Source organism: Pinus tabuliformis, chromosome 8, assembly GCF_031772625.1.
Source record: "Pinus tabuliformis cultivar Carrire ecotype Pingquan chromosome 8, CPIR1, whole genome shotgun sequence".
Lineage (NCBI taxonomy): Eukaryota > Viridiplantae > Streptophyta > Pinopsida > Pinales > Pinaceae > Pinus > Pinus tabuliformis.
In genome coordinates, this window is record NC_142294.1 from 1,707,209,915 (window position 1) to 1,707,233,595 (window position 23,681).

Genomic DNA, 23,681 nt, shown 5'->3' on the forward strand with positions numbered 1-23,681 from the left:
ACATTAAATTAGATTTAATTAACGATAATATTGTAATGTTTATTAGGTGTAAGAGTTGCAAGGTATTCATAGATAAAAATCTATCTATGTTAAGTGTCGATGATACCTTTGCCTAATGTTATAACCATTAAAATTATTATACAAAGAAACATTCTTAAAACAAAAATGCTATAAACTTAACATGTAATATAATTTAGGTGTAAGGGGGAAAATGCATGTTATTATCTAGTAAAACAATTATACAAAAAACATAGATCTAATTCATCAAATTCCAATAAACAAATGACTAGAGATTTCCCCTAAAGGTGCAAAGGCAAATCAAAGGAATAACATATTTGGAACTCGGTTATTTTGAGAAACTAAATCAATAGTCATTAAAAGCTATTATTTATAATAAAATAAATATTATATAAAGAACGATCTCCATTGAAGACTAGCGACTCGCTCCCCACATTGCACAATAGGTTTGGCTACTCTAATCCCACTTTCGCAATTTCTGTCAAAATGTTTTCCCACCCTATATCATTCCAACATCCATTCACCAATTTCATATCCTTCCAAACACCATTGATATGTCTTCCAATCAATGGAGTTTTCGTACCATTTTAAAATGGAGATGTTTGACATCTCTCCAAGTTTCAAATCTAGTAAGAAAATTGTTAGCAAGACATTTGGTCTTAGATAGAAATAGTCAGAAAATTTGTTTTGTTTAGTTTAATGGAGATAGGGAAACAATCTAAAATTTGTTGTTGTTTATTTATTATTGTTAAATGGATTATGAAATTATTAAAAGGGTAGTTGCCAATCTTCTGAAACTTCGAGAAAATTAATATACATTTTTCAAAGATAAGTGACAGGTTAATTAAAGTTTAATATAATATTATTGTATGATTAGGAAATAAATAATTAATGGTCAACCCATGTTTAAAACCCAGATCTACTGGAAGACATACAGTTACTTCATTTTCATTACCCAGCTAATACATGCATATGTATTGACTTATTACGAGATGCACACTACCATTCATATTCATTTGACATCAATCAAATTTCCTCCATGGTTTAAAAGCATGAATTTCGTTGTTACAATTGTAATTTCTAATCCACCATGGCTAGTATTTGTTTGACCCAAGTAATTCTGTGAAAATGAAATAGGAAATGATAATCCAGAGTCGATCCTAACCTTGGCTCTATTATTCTACTAATTGGATTTTTCAAACAAAAATTCAATTGATGGGATTAGAAGTTTTATGGTACAGTAAACATCATGTAATATATTCTACAGGACTAAAGACTGAAAGTCTGAAACTTCCGAGAGTTAACAGGAACTAAATTTTTTTATCAGAAGTTTTATGGGTGGACTTGTTTCATAGTAAAAAAAAATTGTGGTGTCAACGGGAAGAAATTTCCTATCCATCGTCTTAGAAACACATAACTATTGAAAAAAAAAGTTGTAATTACGCCAATCACTAGTGAAGAATATGGAACCATACCCAAGTTTACCAAGAGTTTAATTATTCTATCTTCATACACTCTCACCATACCATGAAACTTGGCAACTATAATAGATAAGGAAGATCATGATGACTCCATAGGCATGCGGCATGGGTTCTGATGTATCTACAACTAAGTTGAGATGATCCCAAATAAAGCAACATTTGCTATTATATTTCTAAGGCATGGAACACTGTTCACATAAGAAAGCGCACTCGTTACTAACACATTCCTCTTCCCCTATATTGGAAACTTGGGAGCAACAACATCTTCATTGCTAATTTTTGAAATATCATCCATGCTTCCTACTGATATGCTTAAAAACACCCCAAACAATGAATAAAATTGGGCACTAGGAATTACAAAGGAAGATGGAAGTGGAGAGAATAGATCCCTCTCCATATAAGCGCATACCAGACCAAGCTACGGATGGTCATAAATTTCAGTGGAATATTGCATTTAAAACTGACTATACCCCATAATTTCCAAGATAAACTGTCCAATTAGTTTAATACTGCGCCGTTGATTGGCATCTAGAAAACTCCCTAACAATTTTGGGATCTGTGATGTGAATACCCTCTCTAATGCCCCAACAATGTTGTGGTACTCCTGGAAGGTCATGTATTTTTTGGGATCATTAATTTATCAATAAAAGAGATTCTAAATGAGAAATCATCTTCAAATTATTACAATATATCATTATGGTAGATGACAACATAAATTAAGGTAAAATATAGATTAGCGTAGGTAACATAGCATAAATCTGAACAAAATTGTATGGGGGAACTCAGGAAGAGATCATCGCTTCTCTCAGAAGAGGCACTCTCTAGGAGTTCTATATATGTGCTAGGTACAAAGCCAAATACCTATCTCAATGGGACATACTAAGAGTTCTATATATGTACTCAGTACAAATCCAAATACCAACACAAAGAATCCAAAATTTATGAATCTTGTATTGTTCAGTTTATACTACTCTAAGAATTGTAATTCTCCCTACCAATTAAGGTAACGGTGTTGGAAGTGTCATTCCAAACGACATAAGCATTAGGATATTTCCCATGATCACAAAGTAAGATAATTATGGTGGGTTGTAGAAAAATCAATGATGGCCACAGTATCAGGATCATAATCATAAAGGAAGCTTCTTAGGACATAGTGCCACATTCTGAATTGGAATTAAAAAGGGACTTATTAGGTCTAAAAAAAATAAAAATATGGTGTTTCCACAATCTCAATTGTAGAAAGGCCCAAACTTTTAACTGTCGAATGCTACTCAAGTTTGAAGTGATTGTCAGATCGTTATGTTAACCTACTTTTGATGATTATGTGTGTACAATAATTGGATCCATTAAGAAATTTTGTATACATTAATTGTTAATGCCAACATTCTATGTCATGACTTGAAAGTTTCCTTTAAATTCATGACAAATGTTGTTGTCCTCGAATATTCACTAATGTCAATATAAATTTTCTAGTGACATATCTTTTCTATGTGTGTGAAGAAAGGAATGTTTTGGGTGCCCTCTTGTTTAAGAACTTACAGTTCTTGATGATTTCTGTATATTTTGATTTCGATAGTTTTAAGTTCAGTTGTGTATGAAGAAAATATGAGTTCTAAGATGCTTGTTGTGTCTGACAGTGGTCACTATGGATACTTGTCGTAAAATGGGTTCTCCAAAATAGTTGAATTAAGACCTCAATTTTGGGGTTAGTATGCATCTCGACACTGTGTATACTATAAAATATGTGCAATACTGAAATAAAGCTATGACTTTGAGGTCAAATTCCATTTGGTCACTCTACGTACTTTAAGTTGCGAATATGATTATGCAAAATAATGAAGCTAAGCACTTGAAGTTGGCCTTAGTCTGAAATTTGTCCTCTTGGGAAGAAGACTTTTAGTTATTGTAAATGGAAGGCCTAGTTGGTCGGTTTGGAACATGAAAGATTATTTTGGGGCAGATTAAATACTTGCAACTTATTATTGTTAATTGGCTCATTGGAATGCAATATTTTGTTAAAGTGTCTTCATCTCAATTTCGGGTAACTTATATTTTAAATATTAAAAAAATATTAAACTCTTAACTAGGTTTGTTTGGATATCAAAATTCAAGAGATGTGACACTTATTTTTCCTCTTATTTCTTAATGTCTACAAAATTATTTCCATTTATCATTTAAATACTTGTAACTTTTTAATGTTAATTGGATCATTGGAATACAATATATTGTTAGAGTGTCTTCATCTCAATTTTGTGTAATTTATATTTTAAATATTAAAAAATATTAAGCTTTAATTAGCTTTGTTAGGATATCAAAAATCAAGAGGCATATGGTAAAGCTTTATCAAAGTGTAGCTCTATGGAAAATGAATGTCTATAAGAATGTGCACTATACAGGAGTAAAGTTTATAGATGATTCTTTTTTCTCGATGGTTTGCTTTTCTTGGTTTTCTTTAGTATTCTTAGGTATTACTCATGATGTAATTTCCAAAATATGCAATGAATCTTTTTGGATGTAATTTCCAAAATCATCAATGTCATTAGATAGTCATGGAAAAGGATTGAACATTGCTAAAACTTTCTATTTTTTTGTGTTTTCACCAAACTTTCTAACTGTTGTGTTTTTCGACATGTTAAAAAATTGTTTGACAGAGGATGACGAAATTAATCTCTACTATTGGTTGAATCTATTGAACCAAATCCATCGTGCTTGCGGATTAAAGACTTGTAACTTGTTATTGTTAATTTTTTCATTGGAATGAAATATTTTGTTAGAGCGCCTTCATCTCAATTTTGTGTAACCTATATTTTAAATATTAAAAAAATATTAAACTCTTAATTGGGTTCGTTTGGATAGCAAAAATCAAGAATAGTGACCCTTATTTTTCCTTTTATTTCTTATGTATATATATTTTTTCCATTTATCATTTAAATAGGTGTAACTTCTTAATGTCAGCTTGAGTGGGCCTAATGGTTAAGAGCATGTGTTACCTCCTAAGATGTCACAAGTTCAAAACCAGATGGGGGTAGAGTATGTATGCCTTCGTAGACTGTGGAGATGGGTCTCCTGTGCCACAAACAAGGGGGTCTCATACACCAATTTGGTGTCTGGCTTGGCTGTGACCTTAAAAATAGATATTATTATTATTATTATTATTATTATTATTATTATTATTTTCAACACATACAATATTTTGTTAGAATATCTTCATCTCAATTTTGTGTAACTTAAATTTTTAAATATTACAAATTATTAATTGGCTTTGTTTAGATATCAAAAATGAAGAATGAATAAAGCTTTATTAAAGAATTGTAGGCATGTGCACTATACAAGCTTAGCTTGAAGTTTCGAGTTTCTGTTTTTCTTGTTTTTTTTAAGTATTACTCATGATGCAATTTCCAAAATCAACAATGAAATTAAGCATTTTCTATTAATTGACTTATTCACAACCAAACTCGTCATAAAAACACCTTTAATATAATTAAAAGGTAAATTACCGAATAAAAAATAAAAAACTATTTAACTTTATTTTTACAAAGGTGTGATTCTGTGTTAAGAATTCATATTTTTAATAATTTTTAACTTTATTTTTACAAAGGTCCGAGTGTGTCTTGTCCCACAAACAAGGGGGTCTCATACACCAATTTGGTGTCTAACTTGGTTGTGACCTTAAAAATAGATATTATTATTATTATTATTATTAATTTGTTCAGCAAATACAATATTTTGTTAGAATATCTTCCTCTCAATTTTGTGTAACTTAAATTTTTAAATATTACAAAATATTAATTGGCTTGGTTTAAATATCAAAAATGAAGAATGAGTAGAGCTTTATTAAAGCATCGCAGGCATGTGCACTATACAAGCTCAGCTTGAAGTTTCCAGTTTTTGTTTTTCTTTTTTTTTTTAAGTATTTTTAAGTATTACTCATGATGCAATTTCCAAAATCAACGATGAAATTAAGCATTTTCTATTAATTGACTTATTCATAACCAAACTCGTCATAAAAACACCTTTAATATAATTAAAAGGTAAATTACTGAATAAAAAATAAAAAACTATTTAACTTTATTTTTACAAAGGTCTAATTCTATGTAAAAGAATTCATATTTTTAATAAGTTTTAACTTTATTTTTACGAAGGTCTGATTCTGTGTTAAAGAATTCACATTCTTGGTGAACGCTTAACACAGAATGGGCATTTGGTTGCTTTGGATTGTGGAGCAGGCATTGGGAGGGTCACAAAGAGCTGACTTCTAAAGCATTTTCATGAGGTGGATCTGGTAGAACCTGTTTCACATTTTCTGGAAAAGTGCTCCTGAAAAGATGAAGGTTGGCAGTCAGTCCAAATCAGTGGCAAATCATTCTGTGAATTTTTACTGTATTTCTCTGCGGGAATTCACCCCAGACGAAGGCAGATATGATGTTATATGGATTCAATGGTGTATTGGTCACCTTACAGATGCTGATTTCGTTGCATTTTTTTTTAATCGAGCCAAGGTGGGATTATATATATACAAAATGAAGGCCCAGAAAGGCTTTCCTCAAAGAATTGTATCCAGTCAAAATGTATGCGTTGACAACAAAGCCACCTGCAATCGTGCAAGAGGTTTCCCATGAAAGAAGATCAAAGAGACGAGCTAAGAAATCTCCAATCATGTTAGCAGGACTAGTTGCAAAAGGTGCTCAGTGATCATTAAGAGCAATGCAATCAGAGTGATGTGCAAGCATTGATCAACTTCAAGTAAAATGTTAGCAGTTCAAGTCCTCTGCATTGGGAAGTCAACAAGAGTTGCTGAGTGGAGAAGAAAGCAGCGTGGGTAAAAAAAAATTTGGTGAGCTGTTGGTGATTGCAGATCTCCTCAACATTCTTAATGCCTTGCTACTACACCAGTTTGCTGCGTGGTTTTTTTGCAATTCACTAGTATGTTTGGTGCAGATCAAAAGTGTTGCCATGATGTCATGTTGTATATTGTTTTAAGAATGGTCATGTGAGTAATGTAAATCTGGATGAAAGAATTAATTTATTTATTGTGACATTTAGCTTGGCAAACTATTGTCACGAGTATAAATCTATGTTGGAATTTGCCATTCCAACAATAGACAAATTTATTTGCAGGAATGTTCTACCACCAGATACGATGATGACATGATAATGAAAATGGAATCAAAGAATAGTGTTTGGAGCTACATGATGATTTCGTTTGTGTCATCAGGGGAGTAGATTATGATGGAAAGTACCGAGAATGAGGCACCATGCTTGAGAGCCATGACTAGCCTTGATACTGTAGGGGAAGTGGCTTTGTTTCTAGGGGAGTAGATACTGAAACGCAATAGAGGAATGGACCGTGGAGTCCTGGATTATTGTTCTTGAAGGGAAAATTGTGTTCTCTTTGTATGGCTATGTGCCTATGTCTGGATCATCAGTGTTTGAATGCACTGCATTGAGTCAAGGTGAAAATTCGTCAATCCGTTTCTTTATCAATAGACCCCTCACAAGTATCATTGGTGAAAAATGGTTGTTGGTATGTTTGTAAAATAATCATATATGGGCAGAGATAGAGAAATTAAACCTGAAGAATTTATGTTTTATTTAGTTTCTTGGAATCATGTTTAAATATTATTGAGCCTTATTGAGCCTAGCTAACTCAATGTAGGTAAAGTTGTTTCGTTAGAATTCATGACTCTAACAAATGACAGGATAAGCATGGAGTTCCAAGAATTTATTTGAAAAAGATGCCCAAGATGTGAACAATGAATAGATGAGGTAAAGGAGCAGTGACAACGTTTATGGTGGACAACAAAGTAGATGTTTGTTTGAGTTAGTGTGGTTTGTGGAATAGACTCCCTAGCATGTTATAAACAAGTCCAGTTGTTGTAATGGTCAATGTATATAACCAGAAACTCCAAAATGTTGAAGTATGAAATGTAGGCCTTTCAAAGTCATCTGAAAGTTCGTGGTGATCTTAAAACCACTTTGTAATGCTTTATGGTCAGACTGAAACCATCTTTTGTCACTGTAAAATGATGGTTGGTGGTGAGCCAAAAACCATCTATAAAGTCTTAGTGGCTACAGGATTTGCCCGGAGGTGGCACATTTAAGTTCCAGATTTTCCCAGTGGTGGTAGATTGGACTTGCCTAGAGGTGGCACATTTAAGTTCCTGATTTTCCCGGTGGTGGCAGATCGGACTTGCCTGGAGGTGGCACATTTATGTTTCGGATTTTCCCGGTGGTGGCAGATCAGATTTTCCCAGTGGTGGCATATTGCCTAAGTGGCTAACATGTACACAGGAGCTTTGTGCTCATAGGAGTAGGTGGACTATAGTAACACCTGGCTCACGGTGTCAGATATTGGTGTGTCTAAGCATAAGAGGGTTGGCGCACTTTTCTATCTAACAGTTGTGTCGAAAGGCGCAATCAGCGCAACTGTTTGCAATTGTTGCATGAATATTTGGTTTAGAAAGGCACTGATCTCTCTCTGTTTTTGGAATTTCTGCACATGCAATTCGCCCGATGGTGGTGGATTTGTAGGTACATATATGCAGTGATAATGGTCGACAGAATCATGTATGCAAAGGACATCCTACAGGACTAGCGGTTGTAGCAGTTGGTACCCATACATTTCGATGGATGGTTGCTAATTTATATGGACGTCAACATATTTTTTTGTTATGTTTGACCACAACCAGACTTTGTGAATCACTAGCATGACAAGTAGTCATTAAGGGGGGGAGTTAGAAATAATTAATTCCTACTTTTCTATGGTTGTAATTCTCTATTTGAGGACTTTGTTTCTACATAATAGGAATTAGCTAGAATATAGTTTCTCCTAGTTTAGTGTGTGGTTGAGAGAATCTCTAAACCACACTATTGTACGTCTAAGATAGAATTCCTATCTTGAGAATTTTGCCTATATAAATATGTGTGTAATTTCCTTGATGCATGATATAGAATATTTTTGAGTGTGTGCTATTTTATCTTTAATAAGGTTCATTACTTCGCTAAAAAATTCATTAATCTGTGTACACCAAAGTTCTTTATATTGTTAAAAGCTTACGATAATCTATGTACACCTGATTGGTTAATTTTAAATCATGAGCACTTAGGATGGCACTTTTGCTCCACATATGCATTGCACACAATCTCATTTCAAAGATATCTAATTTAATATATATATATATATATGTATGTATGTATGTATGTATGTATGTATGTATGTATAGTTAAATTTAAGTGCAAATTGTATAATTTCTTATAATTAATTATTATACTTGTTTTAGGCATGGTATTGTTTATTCAGTTTTTCTTTTGATTTCACATTAGTTTGTTTTTCACTAAAAAAATTATGCACTTTATTCATAGTTTAATATTGATAATTCAATTTTTGGTATTTATTATTATTATTATTTAAATTTATTTATTTGTAAGATGATTGGTTGAGGTCTTCTTATGAGTTGTTTAGTACCTCTCATTTATATTAGTTACTATTTTTTGGGTTTTTAGTTTTAATTTTTTTTTATTTTATTTTTTTTTCTATTTCCATTTACAGCGTGTCTCCATATTTTCAATTTAAAATGTCTTGCAATTATATTAAAAACATATTTTATAAATGCAATTATAAAAAAATATATATATTAATAAAAAATAAAAAAATCAAACATATTAAAAACATATTTTATATATTTAATTACAAAAAATTATATATGTTATTAAAAAATAAAAACACATATTTTTATATGTGTTAATATAATCAATATTAATTAATCATATTTCTTAGTTTTTGGTGATGACATTCAACATTACAATATTTTATTAGTTGTTTTATTTTTGCAATGAAATTTTTGTCTATTATTTTTTAGTTTAATTAAACTATGTTTAAATTAATCCATAAATACCAGCTATTATTTAACCCTTGTTAATAGATATTTAAAGTAGTTATTATCACACTTTTTATTAAGAGTTTATAGATATAATAAATTACTTAAAAAGATATAATTTTGATATTTATATTTGAAATATAATTTAAATAAATTTTCCTTAATCAAATTGTCATAAAAATATGAAATAAAATTTAAATATAAATATTAGTTTATTAAAATTATATATATATATATATATATATATATATATATATATATATATATATATATTCTCTCCATTGTTGCTTGTGGCAAAGGACTTACGATTCTTTTAAAGTAGAATTACTGAAGTTTTCCTTAGTGAAAAGATGCAAGACTATTTAGTGGAAAACTCTATTGGAGATGGTTGACTAGTAGGTAAATTCAAAGTCACTAAAGTCGATAATTGAGTTTAAATTCATTACTTCCTCTTTCATACGATAGTAGAAGAAATGCATTGAATACTTTACCTATTAAAGAGAAGTTGCGATATTTAAAACTCATTTTGATAGAACAAAAAGACACTACGAAACTAATGAAAAAAATTGAAATCCTATCTTCCAATTCACAATGAAGTACTATAGTCAGATATTAGGAAGTTAAAAAAGAAAAAGAATAGAAAAAACAAAGTTTATTTTATAAAAAGTGTAATATGAAATATATTATTAATGTAATTTTATTTTTGTAAGTGCAATATACATTATTGTATCAAAATAATTTCTTTTATAATGTGATTTTCATTTTATTATTTTTTCTAAAAGGTTTTTATATTGGTAAAGTTAAATAATTCGTAGGTTTAGTTTACTAATAAATTTCGGTTTGGTATTGTATTTGGGTTTGGTATGGTTTAAGTATTAGTTATTTTTGTAATATTAGTTACATTTTAATATTGGTGGGTTGTGAGGGCATTTGAGCATCATTTGAACATTACTCAAGGCACTTAAGCGAGAAGGAGAAGTGCGCAGTTCTAAGGTGAAGCCGCAGTTAGAAAGGTGAGGCGCAGTTCTATGCGCCTAGCCTTGGGCAAGGCCACACGGAGGTAACGCACGGGTCTTAAGTCTTGGGTGAGAGCGCGGGCAGGAGTGCCTGTCGTTCGGATGAAGGAGCATGGGTGAGACTTGGTGAAGTCACCCGGTGTGAAGACATAACGCGATGGAGTTTGGTGTGACCACCGTGTAAAGGAGAAACGAGGGTGCACGGGTGACCTGGGTGAGGTCACCCACCCATCTGCAAGGTGAACAAGATTCAGTTGAGAAGTAAGGTTGACAACCCATGTGAGGGTGTGCCCATCCGACTTGGGCAAGAAATCTTGGTTATCACACAGAGGTGTGAGAAGTTTAATTTTGGCTAAGTATGAAACTTGGTGTTTCCCAAGTATACTTGTAAAGCTTTGTAACATTGAAAGATTGTATAATATATTATTCGGGTAGATTCATTGTTCAGAGAGTTGCCCCTCCCTTTATACTGTGCAATTGTGTTCTCTTGTATAATTGCTGATAATAATGAATGTGTATGGGTATTCATTGGTATAAAGGAAACATAATAATTACTTGGTTGTAAAACACAAACTAAGTAGGACATATGGTTAGGCGTAGTCCATGAACATAAGTATTGGTGAAAAGAAAGTGTTCGGTGGTGCCGCACCTCACCAAGAACGGTTAAAAGACTACCGTCGTCTTTGGCATCATGACAGTTGGTATCAGAGCAGGCTAATGACTGGGTTGACAATGAAATGATGATCCCACTGCACTACCGTGACAGTTGGTATCAAAGCTGGTCCAAATTTTGCAGGAAACTTGGTGAACTGAATCAAAGAGCTGATTCTACGAAGACCGAAGACTTGAAAGGAAGTTCAAGTTTTGCAGGTGGTAGGTGGAATATCAGGGTGATTCAGGTGAATGGTGAAACAGGTTTAGCAGAGGAGAAGCTTCGTGCTTGAGCCAAGCTGAACAACAAGGCATGGCAGGTTTGGAAGAATGCGAAGGGAAGCTCTTGCCTACTTTATACAGGTTGAAGCGAATGAAAGAAGAGAACCCCTGGATTCGAAAGGAACTTGAAGTATTGAAAGAGAATGTTGAAGACAAACTTCTTCAACTTGGTTGGACAATGGAGCAGGATGAAGTTGCAGATTGTGCTAATAAGGAAGAGGAAGTTGTGATGATTAAGGATGTTGCAGATGTGATCATGATGGAAGATGAACCTGAGATTGCTCAAGTTGGACGAGGATTGTGCAATTTGCAGACATGGATGAATGAGGATACTCACATGGGGGAACCTCATGATGATGATGTAAGTACTATTGATACTTGTGTTTCATTTGAGCATTTGGTAGATAAACCATATGTAGGGAAGGGAAAAAACAGTTTTCTTATGCGAGGATCTTACCATGGATGTTCATGATGAGACCTTGTATGGAGAAGCAAGGATTGTTGACTATTGAAGGACTTGTTGGGGTTATTTGTGACCTTATAGTAGAAGGTACAAGGGCCCATGACAAGGGAGGAACATGATGATCGTTGCGGAGGATTAGGTCATGCTTTAGCCACATGGAGGATTGGTTAAGTGCCCGGCATGATTCATGGACATATTGGAGGAGGGCACACACTTGAGTTACTTGGGTGGACTTCTCATGGCCGAGACCAAGAGCAAGTCTTGGTGGAAACTTTACTGGGGGAGCTATGACAGAAGGGAATCGTGATGATGATATGGTTGGGTGACCGAGCTCAATAAACCGAAGATTGCAGACTTAGATGAGGATGACCAATTGTTGTGATGGGTCTACTTGGTTGGACTACATGGGCAACTTAGTCATGGACATCAGGTTGGAGACATGGAGCATGGCAGTCCTATGCAGGGACATTATGTGGGAGCACTTGTAGAGATGTCATTTATGGGCATCCAATGAGGAGTGCTAAGGCAGGGATGTTGAGCAGGTGGATTGCTGATGTGACATGGAGACTTATTATTTATGAGACGATGGAGAGGTTGTGCACTCTTGTACAACAAGGCCATGGAGTTGGATGGAGTTGTGAGCAAACGATGGAGCATTCCTACTACATGGAGAGCTGAGGCATCTTGCAGAGACCTTTGGGTTGAGACTTGTATGCTTGTTGGATGTTGGTTGCAGATGACACATGGAGCTCATGGTGACATGAGATTGTTTTGACTTTTCGAGACTTCATATATGGTGGACTTGGAGGATCTGATGCACTGAGGAGTTGAGGTCAAAGACTTTGATGCAAGATGGGGTGCATATTTTTGAGTACATGTATGGGTGTGGCTTGGAAGAGTGACTTGATGTGGAGGATCAATATGAGACACTTTGGAGTGATGGAGTTACAACGATGGTGATGCCTTGGTGGCAACACTTGGGCATGGGCTGAGCTGAGACTTAACCACTTTTAGCACATGGGAGCTGATTGATCTATGATCATGGGAAGCACATGGATAGATGAGATAGGTTCATACTTGTTTCTATGGCAGACTCGGGGGACGGCACATTGCAGATATGACGGAGGTAGGTTCATGGACCTGGATATGGCACATTGAGAGTCAAATTATGATGAGATGATCTCTTCGCTTGAGGAGATGGATGTTTTGCAGATGGATGATGATGTTGGGATAGATGTGGCTGATTTCATGCAGCACATTGACACCGCTGGCCTGGACAGTATGTTGCAGACGAGATGAGGACTACTTCATGCACCTGAGCATGGCTTACACTTGTATGGAGATGGAGTCTTGATCGAGTTGAGGATGTGATGGGATATTCTGAGAAACAACTGATGATGGCATGAGAATGTTCACTCTCATGGTTTGAGCAAACAGTTGGACTCATCACCCGACTAGTTCAAACATGGGGTCCAGAAGTGTGCAGAGATGTGTCAGCATTGTGTTGGAGTATCATGGCAGCAGTTCACACGAGGACGACACATGATGAGGTCGACATGAGATTTTACAGGAAGCATGTAGCTTGAGATGGAGGGGCCAACCTTCCACAATGGGGAGCAGCATGTGGAGATTGCGACGAGGTGGTTGATGGTCAAGAATTGAGATGACCTACGCAGAATATATACCAGCCTACTCTGATACTAATAAATTTTGGTTTGGTATTGTAATATTGTATTTTGTTTTGGTATTGTATTTGGGTTTGGTATTGTTTAAGTATTAGTTATTTTTGTAATATTTTTGTAATATTAGTTTACTAATAAATTTTGGTTTGGCAATGTATTTGGGTTTGGTATTGTTTAAGTATTAGTTACATTAATATATTATTAATGTAATTTTATTTTTGTAAGTGCAATATACATTATTGTAGAAAAATAATTTCTTTTATAATGTGATTTTCATTTTATTATTTTTTCTAAAACGTTTTTATATTCGTAAAGTTAAATAATTCATAGGTTTAGTTTACTAATAAATTTTGATTTGTTATTGTATTTGGGTTTGGTATTGTTTAAGTATTAGTAATTTATGTGAATAAATTATGTTTATACCCTTTATAGTCAAACTAGTCGTTTCCTGGTCAAATCTAGTTGTTATCTTTTTACCTGTTACTTGATCTGGAAATTTGATTATTGGATATTCTGCTCAATCTATTTATATGCATAGCAAGATCTGCTCATTCAACTTGTCCTGATAATGAACGACACTGGTTGGTTCGAAACGCTTGGACAAAAATATCTCTATGTGATTTTCGCCAAAGATTCTTCTCAAAATTAGTTATTTTATCAATGAAATTTTTTTCACTTACATATTAAATATAATTTATGTAGTTTTATATTTATTAAAAGTAAAGTATGTTGTAATTAGTTTGGGTTAAAATGTTTTAATTTTTAATTAATTTGTAAATTTTTAAAAATTATTTTTAAAATTTAATAATATTTTATGTGATTTAAAATCAAATTTTTAAAATTAAAAATTATTTGAAAAAACAAAAACAAAAAACAAATTTAAATCTCCAAATGTAATTATAAATTAATTATTTACATTGTTTTTCCAAACTTATGAATTTTTCCATAATTAATATATTATTCTCTTAAAAAACAATTGTTTAATTTTATTTTTTTTCCAAATCAATGGATTTTTCTATAATCAATATTTTATTTTCCAAAAAAACAATTTTCATTAAGTTAGGGGCTTTTACTGACCATGGAAAGTGACTGATTTATAAAACAAAGGCAACAACACCCCATATTACAATGAATTTCTCCTTCCTTATTTTTTTTATATTTTGATTTTTATTATTGAATGGACTTGGTTCAATCGTTTTCCACAGTAAACCTTACCTACATTATACATTTTCACACTTCAATTTTAAATCATGATGAAATATATAAAATAAAATTTAAGTCAACACTACAATAAATAATATTTTCTATTTTTCCTTTACAATTTTAATAGTAAGCTAAAAATATAAAGTAAAAAAAATATATAATTTTAAGAATATTTTGCACTTACACTTAGCCTTTGTGTAACTAATTTTTTTTATTTTAATATACTAGACATGGTAAATTTGTATATTATATATTTTATTGCATATAAATTCTTTGCCATGCCATTGAGACCGAGACGAAATAGAACTTCATATTAATTTGATTTTTTCCATATAGAAATTTTATCATGGATTATTTATTTGTTGTTGAGTTAATATGAGTATAAATTTAAAGTTCAATAAATAATTTGTCACAATAATTATCTTTTTCCAAAATTACTTATTTTATTTGTATTGTACATATATATTATTTAATATAAAGATACTATACATTGTAATATCTCCTTATTTGGTCCTATAAGCTAAAGATGGAATAAAATGTGCATAGGCATATTTCAATGAACTTTAAACTTTTGTAACAAATGATGATATTGGGAGTAATGGTGCATCCAAAATTATGTATGCGCCTATCTCTATGTTTTTCCATGTTTATCTAGTCCATTAGTTACTTTTGTTATTTTATTCAAATGTGTTTATTATTAGATTTATGAAGTTTTTCAGGCACTGAGTAATTAGTACAGATTAATTTTTGCATAAGAAGCAATGTTGCATATTACACACATGTTAATATAATAATATAGTCATTCCACTAACAAATAAAAGAAACTATTCAATTTTTAACAATTGTTTCACCCAATATCTGATTTTAAAGTTTTCACTTCTTTTTCTTTTTCTTTTTCCACAAAGTGTATTTGTCAATAAATAAATATATAAAAATAGATTTATAGATAATTAGGTGATAAGTCTATTTATTTTTGGGTTTTTATAATTTTAACTTATTATAAATAATTATTATGTTAATTGTAGAGATTTAACCTCCAAGAATATTTTAGAATATTTGTATTATTATCTACAAATTAAAGGTTGAGATTTATTTTCAAAGCAGTTATTCCATTTTTTCCATTTTATTTATATTGATTATTTTAAAAAATTATCTAGTATGAAATAAATTATGGCTTTATGATGATGTGGTATTGATAAATCATAGTATTGACCCTTGGCATTACAACAAAAATTACATGTAGATGTAGATTAGTTATCTCCATAACAAAGTGGAGCAAAATCTCCATAATTAAAAATATATGTTTTTTTTAAATATGTAAATATATCTTCAATATATATATATATATATATATATATATATATATATATATATATATATATATATATATATATATATATATTATTTTTATAATAATAATAATAATAAAGCTATAATTTTAATTTTATCACCCATATATCATTGATTATGTGTTTGGATATTTTCAATGGATTGGTGTTTATCTCTCTTGTCATTTAATTTATGTGGTAGGTGTATAGTTTAATAATTCATTTATGATAAACCATAAAATAAAACATCTCTATATATATAGCTTTGAGAATTTTAATTTAATTATCAATATTTATTGGGTTGACGATAAGATTTTAATTTCTAAGGAATATTTTAGAATATTCTTAATAGTATATATAAATCAAGAGTTGAGATTTATCTGCTAGCTAGTTATGCCTTTTTTTCTCTTTCAATTAACATGATTAATTAAAAAATGTCATATGGACAAGTATCATGTGAAAAAATATTATTGTTTTTTTGGCATGTGGTATTGATAAACCATGGTATTTGTCAATGGTATTGTAACAAAATCTACTTAGAGATTAAGAATTTCTTGGTTAAGTGGGGGGAAATCTTAATGGAATCTAATTCCATGCTTTTTCCCAATCCATGTTTTTCCAAATGTATATTTTAACTCCTCATATAACTAATATTAATAATAATAGAAATATAACGTAGTCAGTTTTATATAATGTTTAATTTAACAACTTGAGTTTTTTTTGTGAAATAACTAATTTATGCATTTACCAATTATTTACTTTATATGGTCAAGCTAGTTAATATATATATATATATATATATATATATATATATAGAGAGAGAGAGAGAGAGAGAGAGAGAGAGAGAGAGGCAATCTATCTTATGAGAAATAGTATTTTTCATTGAAATCTACTAATACAATTTCAAGTAAGATTGACATTTTTTTTGTTGTCTAAAAAATATTTTTGAATACATAAAGAGATGTCCCAAAAAAAAGAAAAACAAAAAACCATAAGGCTCTCAAATTCTAAATATTAAACAACTTGAACTCTAGTTTTTTAAAATTCTACAACAATTGGGTTAAAATTCACTAGAAAAAATGTTGTGAAAAGGTTGGTATATATATATATATATCCAATGATATCAATATCATTTATGGGACTTTAAGAAAGTAAGAGATCAATTAAAATTCGTTAACATTTTATTTTTATCATTGAAAAAAAAATGTTCCTAGATTCTTTATTTTTGTGGAAGATAAAAATTAGACTTGAATTGAAAAAGAAGGAGTTACAGCTCACAGGTGAGTACCGCACCTAGAGACTGCACCCAAACAAAGACAACTCTCTCCGTACACTCTACTTCCATCAAATGAGCAATTATATCATTATCTACATTACTAGAGATCAGGAAGTTGCAACCAAACTCCTAAACCCTAGGAACAAATCCTAAACTAAGGAGATACGTTACAACTTGTGTAACCATTTCTCCATTAATACAAAATACTATTATTTATTTTCAACTCCCCCCCTTAATAGAGAAAGGATTATCCTGAACTCCTAGCATCCCTCTAAACAATTCAAACTTTAAACGCCCAAGAGGCTTAGTAAAAATATCAGCCATGTTATCACAAGTTTTACAATATTCAACACATATCTCTTTTGACTATAGTTTCTCTCAATGAAGTAGAGTTACAGTGATCTTCTTTTTGTTGCTCCATGCTATGACCCCGACTCCAATGCTGAATGCGTAACCTGTGATAGATCTTCGATCATCCAAGTTACCTGCCTAATCGGAATCTGAAAAACCTGCTAGACAAGTGTCAGTGTACAAAATGCCATAATCACTAGTACCACTAAGATACCTCAGCACACCTTTTTCTGTGACCCAGTGACTTTTGAGTGGTTTTGGCATGAACTGGCTCAACACACTAATAGAGTATGCCAAATCTGGTCTAGTTGTAGTCAGATATATCAAAATGCCAACTAGTTGTCTATACATGGTAGCATCCACCTCTTTAGTACCGTCGTCACTGCTCAACTTTAAGTTCTGTTGTAATAGTGTTGTTGTTGATCTACATTACTCCATTCTAAACCTTTCCACCAAGCTTCTGGCATACTTCCCTTGAGTAAGAAAGGTTTGTCCAGAGTCTTTCCATACCTCCAATCCCAAGGAATAATGAAGGTTTCCAAGATCCTTCCATCTCATACACTTGTGACATCTGATTTCTTTAATCATATTGTTAGCATTCCCTGTTATGATCATATCATCTACATACAAAGAAATCAAAATAATTTGCATCTATTTATTAAACTTGGTATACAGATTTGGATCATTCAAGCTCTTAAGAAAGCCATGCAGTATAAAAAATGAGTCAATTTTCTCATACTACGACCTGCGTGCCCGTTTTAAACCATAAAGTACCTTTTTCAATTTACACACAAGATGTTCCTGCCCCTTTTTCACAAAACCTTTCGTTTGTACTAAATAAATTTCTTCCTTCAAGACACCATTCAGAAATGCAGACTTAACATCTAGCTGCCATTTATGTTTTTTTTCTAAGGAAATTAGCATTCTAAGGGTGTTTCATTTGGCTACAGGAGCACAGGTGTTATATAAATCTATTCCCTCTTGTTGTGAGTAACCCTTTGCTACCAGTCTAGCTTTAAGTTTCTCTATATTCCCATCTGCATTTATTTTTCGTTTATACAGCCATTTTCATCCTATGGGGGTTTTACCTTCAGGAAATTCAACCAAATCCGAAATATGGTTTCTGTTTATTGATTCTATTTCTTCATACATTGTAGTCCTCCATGCATCAAAATTACTTGCTTCCTCATAATTTGCAGGTTCTACAATGTTTAAAAACTTTGACATTAATGCATAGTCTTTCAATTTAGAAGGTAATCAAGTATTCCTACTTGATCTCCTTGGTAGGGGACTTACCTCAAATCTATCTATTTCAGCCTTTTCTGGGCTTGCATTATTGATTACATTTCCTCTTACTTCTTCTTCTTGCTTCTGCTCCTGCTCTTCATCTTCCTTACTATTTTCTTCCATTAGCAATGGAATGTCCCAATAACTATTAGAGTCATCCTTTCCTTCTTCAACCTGCTCTAGTTCTAACATTTTAAATTCTCCAGGATTCCTAAGATTGAAAGGACCAACATGTTCGCCCTCCATAAGTTGCATAAGGCCTTCAACCAGATTAGAAACGAACTGGAAGCTCCATGTCTGTTCCCCATTTCCATAGACTGTCAAAGGCTCCTTACGCAAAGCCTGAGAAACAAAATTACTTACAACCCGACCATCATCATGGCACATTCGCGGACCGTATGTACTGAAAATTTGAGCAATCCGAACCTAAACATTTTCTCCCATAGTCAGAGTTTCGGTTGTTCTCTTACCCTCATCATAGCAACTGTGGACTCCGATGGAATTAACATTGCCCTAGTAAGCTTCAGTTTGAGGATGTTCATAAACCTCACTAGTACTTGTAAGCAGAAAACGTGCCCCAACACACTTGGCAAGTCTGAGTATGTTCAAGATTCCCACATCATTAGTTTTGATATTCTTCACAGGATTGTTTTTGTAATGAACAGGGGAAACGGGGCAAGCCAAATGGTAGATTTGATCAACCTCCAAAAATAAGGATTCCACAACATCATGCCTTATCCGTTCAAACCTTGGATTGCCAAAATGATGCAAAACATTCTCCTTCCTTCCTATGAAGAAATTGTCGACAACAATAACACTATCGCCTCTTGCCATGAGCGTGTGAAGTAGATGACTGCCAATAAAGCCAGCTCCACCCATCACGACAACTCGCAGGGACTTTCTCTTCAAACCTAGGGGAACTTTAGCCCCCGAATTCACCATCGAACCCGAATGATACTGAGCAAACCGAGAAACAAGAGTCTCATAAACAACCCGATGAGGTTTTTCAGGCACAAACCTTCCATTTTAACATTAGAAGCCAAAAAACCAAGCTAAAGGATAAGTAAAGTCGATGTGATTGTGATTCTTATCAAAATAAATAGCAGTTGCTGCTCCCTTAGCAAATAATATACTGGCCTGATAATAGACCACGTCTTTTCTGGCTTAAGAGAGTACTCATCATTGTTATTCATATTAGACTGATAAAACTTCTAATCCTCTGATGAATAATCTTCAATGAGCCACCACCGGGCAAGTCTGATCTACTGCCACCAAACAGATCAGGAATTCCAATGTGCCACCACCATGCAAATCTGATCTGCTACCACCATACAGATCAGGAACTCCAATGCGCCACCACCGAGCAAATCCGATCTGCTGCCACCGAACAAATCAGTAACTCTAATGCGCCACCATCGGGCAAGTCCGATCTACTGCCACCGAACAGATCAGGAACTTTCAAAGCGCCACCACCAGGAAAATCTAATCTGCTGCCACCGAACAGATCAGGGACTCTAATGCACCACCATGGAATAACTTTGATCTACTGCCACTGAACAGATCCGGAACTCCAATGTGCCACCACCGAGAAAATCCGATCTGCTGCCACCGAGTAGATCAAGAACTCTAATGCGCCACCACCGGGCAAATCCGATCTAATACCACCGAACAGATTAGAAATTTCAAAGTTCCACCACCGAGCAAGGCCGACCTGCAAAAAAATGTAGATTTTCCAAAGAGAAATAGGTTGGTGCTTCTCGACAACAAAATACCCGCGCTGAAAACAAAATCCATGCTTCTTACGAAATTGTCGCGACTAAGGCTTGATTTTCCACGCCAATAACACTTTCTGGCGCGCTGGCGCGACTATCTCTCTCAAAACCGCGCCAAATGGTGTGGTTGTTTCTTAATAAACAACGCCAACCCTTCCTTTCGCTAAAAAATGGCGTGACTATTCGCGACGAAACCGCACCGACCCTATTTTCCGCTCAGAGATGATCAGTCATCTGAGACCTATCTTTAGGTGTTACTGCAGTCCACCTGATTATACAAATGCTTCTGTACACTCTACCGCCACTACAGTTTTGTAATCAATGATGCATCCTAAAAAAAGAATTAAGGCTATCCCTACTCTTTGCTCCGATACCAAGATAAAAATCAGACTTGAATTGAAAAAGGAGTTATAACTCACAGGTAAGTACCGCACCTCGAGACTGCACTCAAACAAAGAGAACTCTCTCCGTAAACTCTACTTCTATCAAATGAGCAATTACATTATTAAGTACATTACTAGCGATGATCAGTCATCTGAGACCTATCTTTAGGTGTTACTGCAGTCCACCTGATTATACAAATGCTTCTGTACACTCCACCGCCACTACAGTTCTGTAATCAATGATGCATCCTAAAAAAAGAATTAAGGCTATCCCTACTATTTGCTCTGATACCAAGATAAAAATCAGACTTGAATTGAAAAAGGAGTTATAACTCACAGGTAAGTACCGCACCTCGAGACTGCACTCAAACAAAGAGAACTCTCTCCGTACACTCTACTTCCGTCAAATGAACAATTACATTATTAAGTACATTACTAGAGATGAGGAAGTTGCAACCAAACTCCTAAACTCTAGGAACAAATCCTAAAATAAGGAGATATGTTACAACTTGTGTAATCATTTCTCCATTAATACAAAATAATATTAATTATTTTCAACTCTGGACTTAAGTAAAAAAAGTCCAGAAAAGTATAAAAATTAAGATGAATAGTATGGAAACATTAATAAAAAATAAAATATATATGAATAAGAAATAAATAATCGAAGGAAAAATACTTTTATATAAATGGAAAAAAATGTAAAATAAAATTAGTTTTTTTTTCTCATTAATAATTTTAATCTAATTTAATATTAACCATTTTCTTTACCTAACTACTGAATATAAAACTTATAAAAAAACATAAATTCCGAAAAAATAATAATGATAATATCGAATTACAAATCAGTTAACAAACTTCAAGTTTCCACACATGAAAAGAGAAGGCATGATACCTTTCAAAATTTAGAAGTTTGCTTAGATTCCTTATGCACCTCGCCGAATTTCTATGTAGGAAGATGATTATGAAAAAAATAATTTTTTTTATTGATTTTAAGATGTATGGAGATTATTAAATAATTATATATATATATATATATATATATAGATTTTAGTTTATTTTCTTAAGGAATCGCATTAGTTTACGCTACAAGATAGCTTCTTTGTTCCGTGCAAGTCAATAAAGAAATACAAATTTTTTTTGAAAGATTTACGTGCACTAAAATAATATAGTAATTTTTGATAGTTTTAATATATATATATATATATATATATATATATATATGTATGGGGTTGATATATGGTTAATGTGGTTGATATATTGATAAGCTTATATAAAACATATATAGAACCACATTTTTATTAATAACTATATAAATAATAACAACTATATTTTTTATATATATTATTATGATTATTATATTAATATTATAATAAATATATAAATTCATAATAATATTAGATTATCATTATATTATTATAATAACATAATAATAATATTATTATTATATTATTATAATAATAATATAATAGTTATAATAATAATTATTATTATTATTATATTTTTTTTCGAATGAAAAACGCGTAATTTTATTAGTGAAAATAAAATCACTTGTTACATTTGCAATGATTCATAACAGTATCAGGTCCATGATTGATGATGGGCTAAAATATACAGAAATAAAAGCAAACTAATGTACAAATGGGGAGGAAAAACCAAGTCTTTTCTCCCTTTCTTTTTTTCCACCGTGTGCCATTTCCCTTGGGATGGCGAAGAAGAGACAAGTTCAAGTTGGTTTCCAAGATCAAGTTCAAGTTGGTTTCCAAGATCAGGTCCTACATTGTCCATGTCTAAATCTGAAGTGTCTGATGTGTGGGCACGTTTATAACCACTCGTTTCCATAGTTTCTCACATGGTTGCTGTTTGTACCTAATTGTCTTGAGTTTCCTTAGGTGCCTGAAAGAACGCCTCCTATTTTCTGGTACTTGTGATGTCTGGTTGATCTTGGGTTGTGGGGAATCCTCCTCAGCTTCGTCTTCTTCCATTTCCTATGGGGTTGGATGGAAATTCCACCCTTTTGATTGCTTCCCATTCTTCTTCCTTCTGACGTTGTCTTTTTTGGACTCCGGCCGTAGATTTTGAAGATGCCTCGTTTGTCTGTAGATTTTACATCTACATCTGAAAGTTGTTTCTTCATAGTCAAGTGTCTGAGTCTAGTTCATCTGCTCATGGATTAAATGAATACAGCCCGGCAAGCCTATGCTAAGATCTATGCTCACACAAATCCTGGCATGTATATAGATCTTTTCATCCAATCTTTGAGAATCCATCTTGAGATATTTCCCAATGTTGTTCCCAATGCCTCAAAGTATGCACTCATCCCAAAAATGAATAGGGAGGTTGTGCAAACAAATCCACACCGGTATTCAATGAATACAAAGGTTGTGCAAACAAATCCACACCGGCATTCTCTAGATGACCACGGTGTTTGCATTGAAAGATGGGACCCAAGGAGTGATGAAAAGACCAGTCACTCCCAAGAACCATGGCCCTTCATGCAGATGAAGAATCCTTTAGAGAAAATGTGTATTTCACAATAAAGGGAAAAATTGGTCAAAATCCAGTGAAAAAGTTCCTCAGGTTTTGGCCAAAAACAATTAAATTGACAAATAAT

The 23,681-nt window shown here is 32.8% G+C and overlaps 2 pseudogenes; one reads left to right on the top strand and one right to left on the bottom strand.

The window, feature by feature from the left end:
• The first annotated feature begins 5,318 nt into the window (after window positions 1-5,318).
• LOC149242834 (alpha N-terminal protein methyltransferase 1 pseudogene) lies at window positions 5,319-6,191 on the top strand (annotated as a pseudogene).
• A 4,173-nt stretch (window positions 6,192-10,364) lies between these two features.
• Window positions 10,365-20,108, bottom strand: LOC149242835 (UDP-glucuronic acid decarboxylase 2 pseudogene; annotated as a pseudogene).
• Window positions 20,109-23,681: the final 3,573 nt, after the last annotated feature.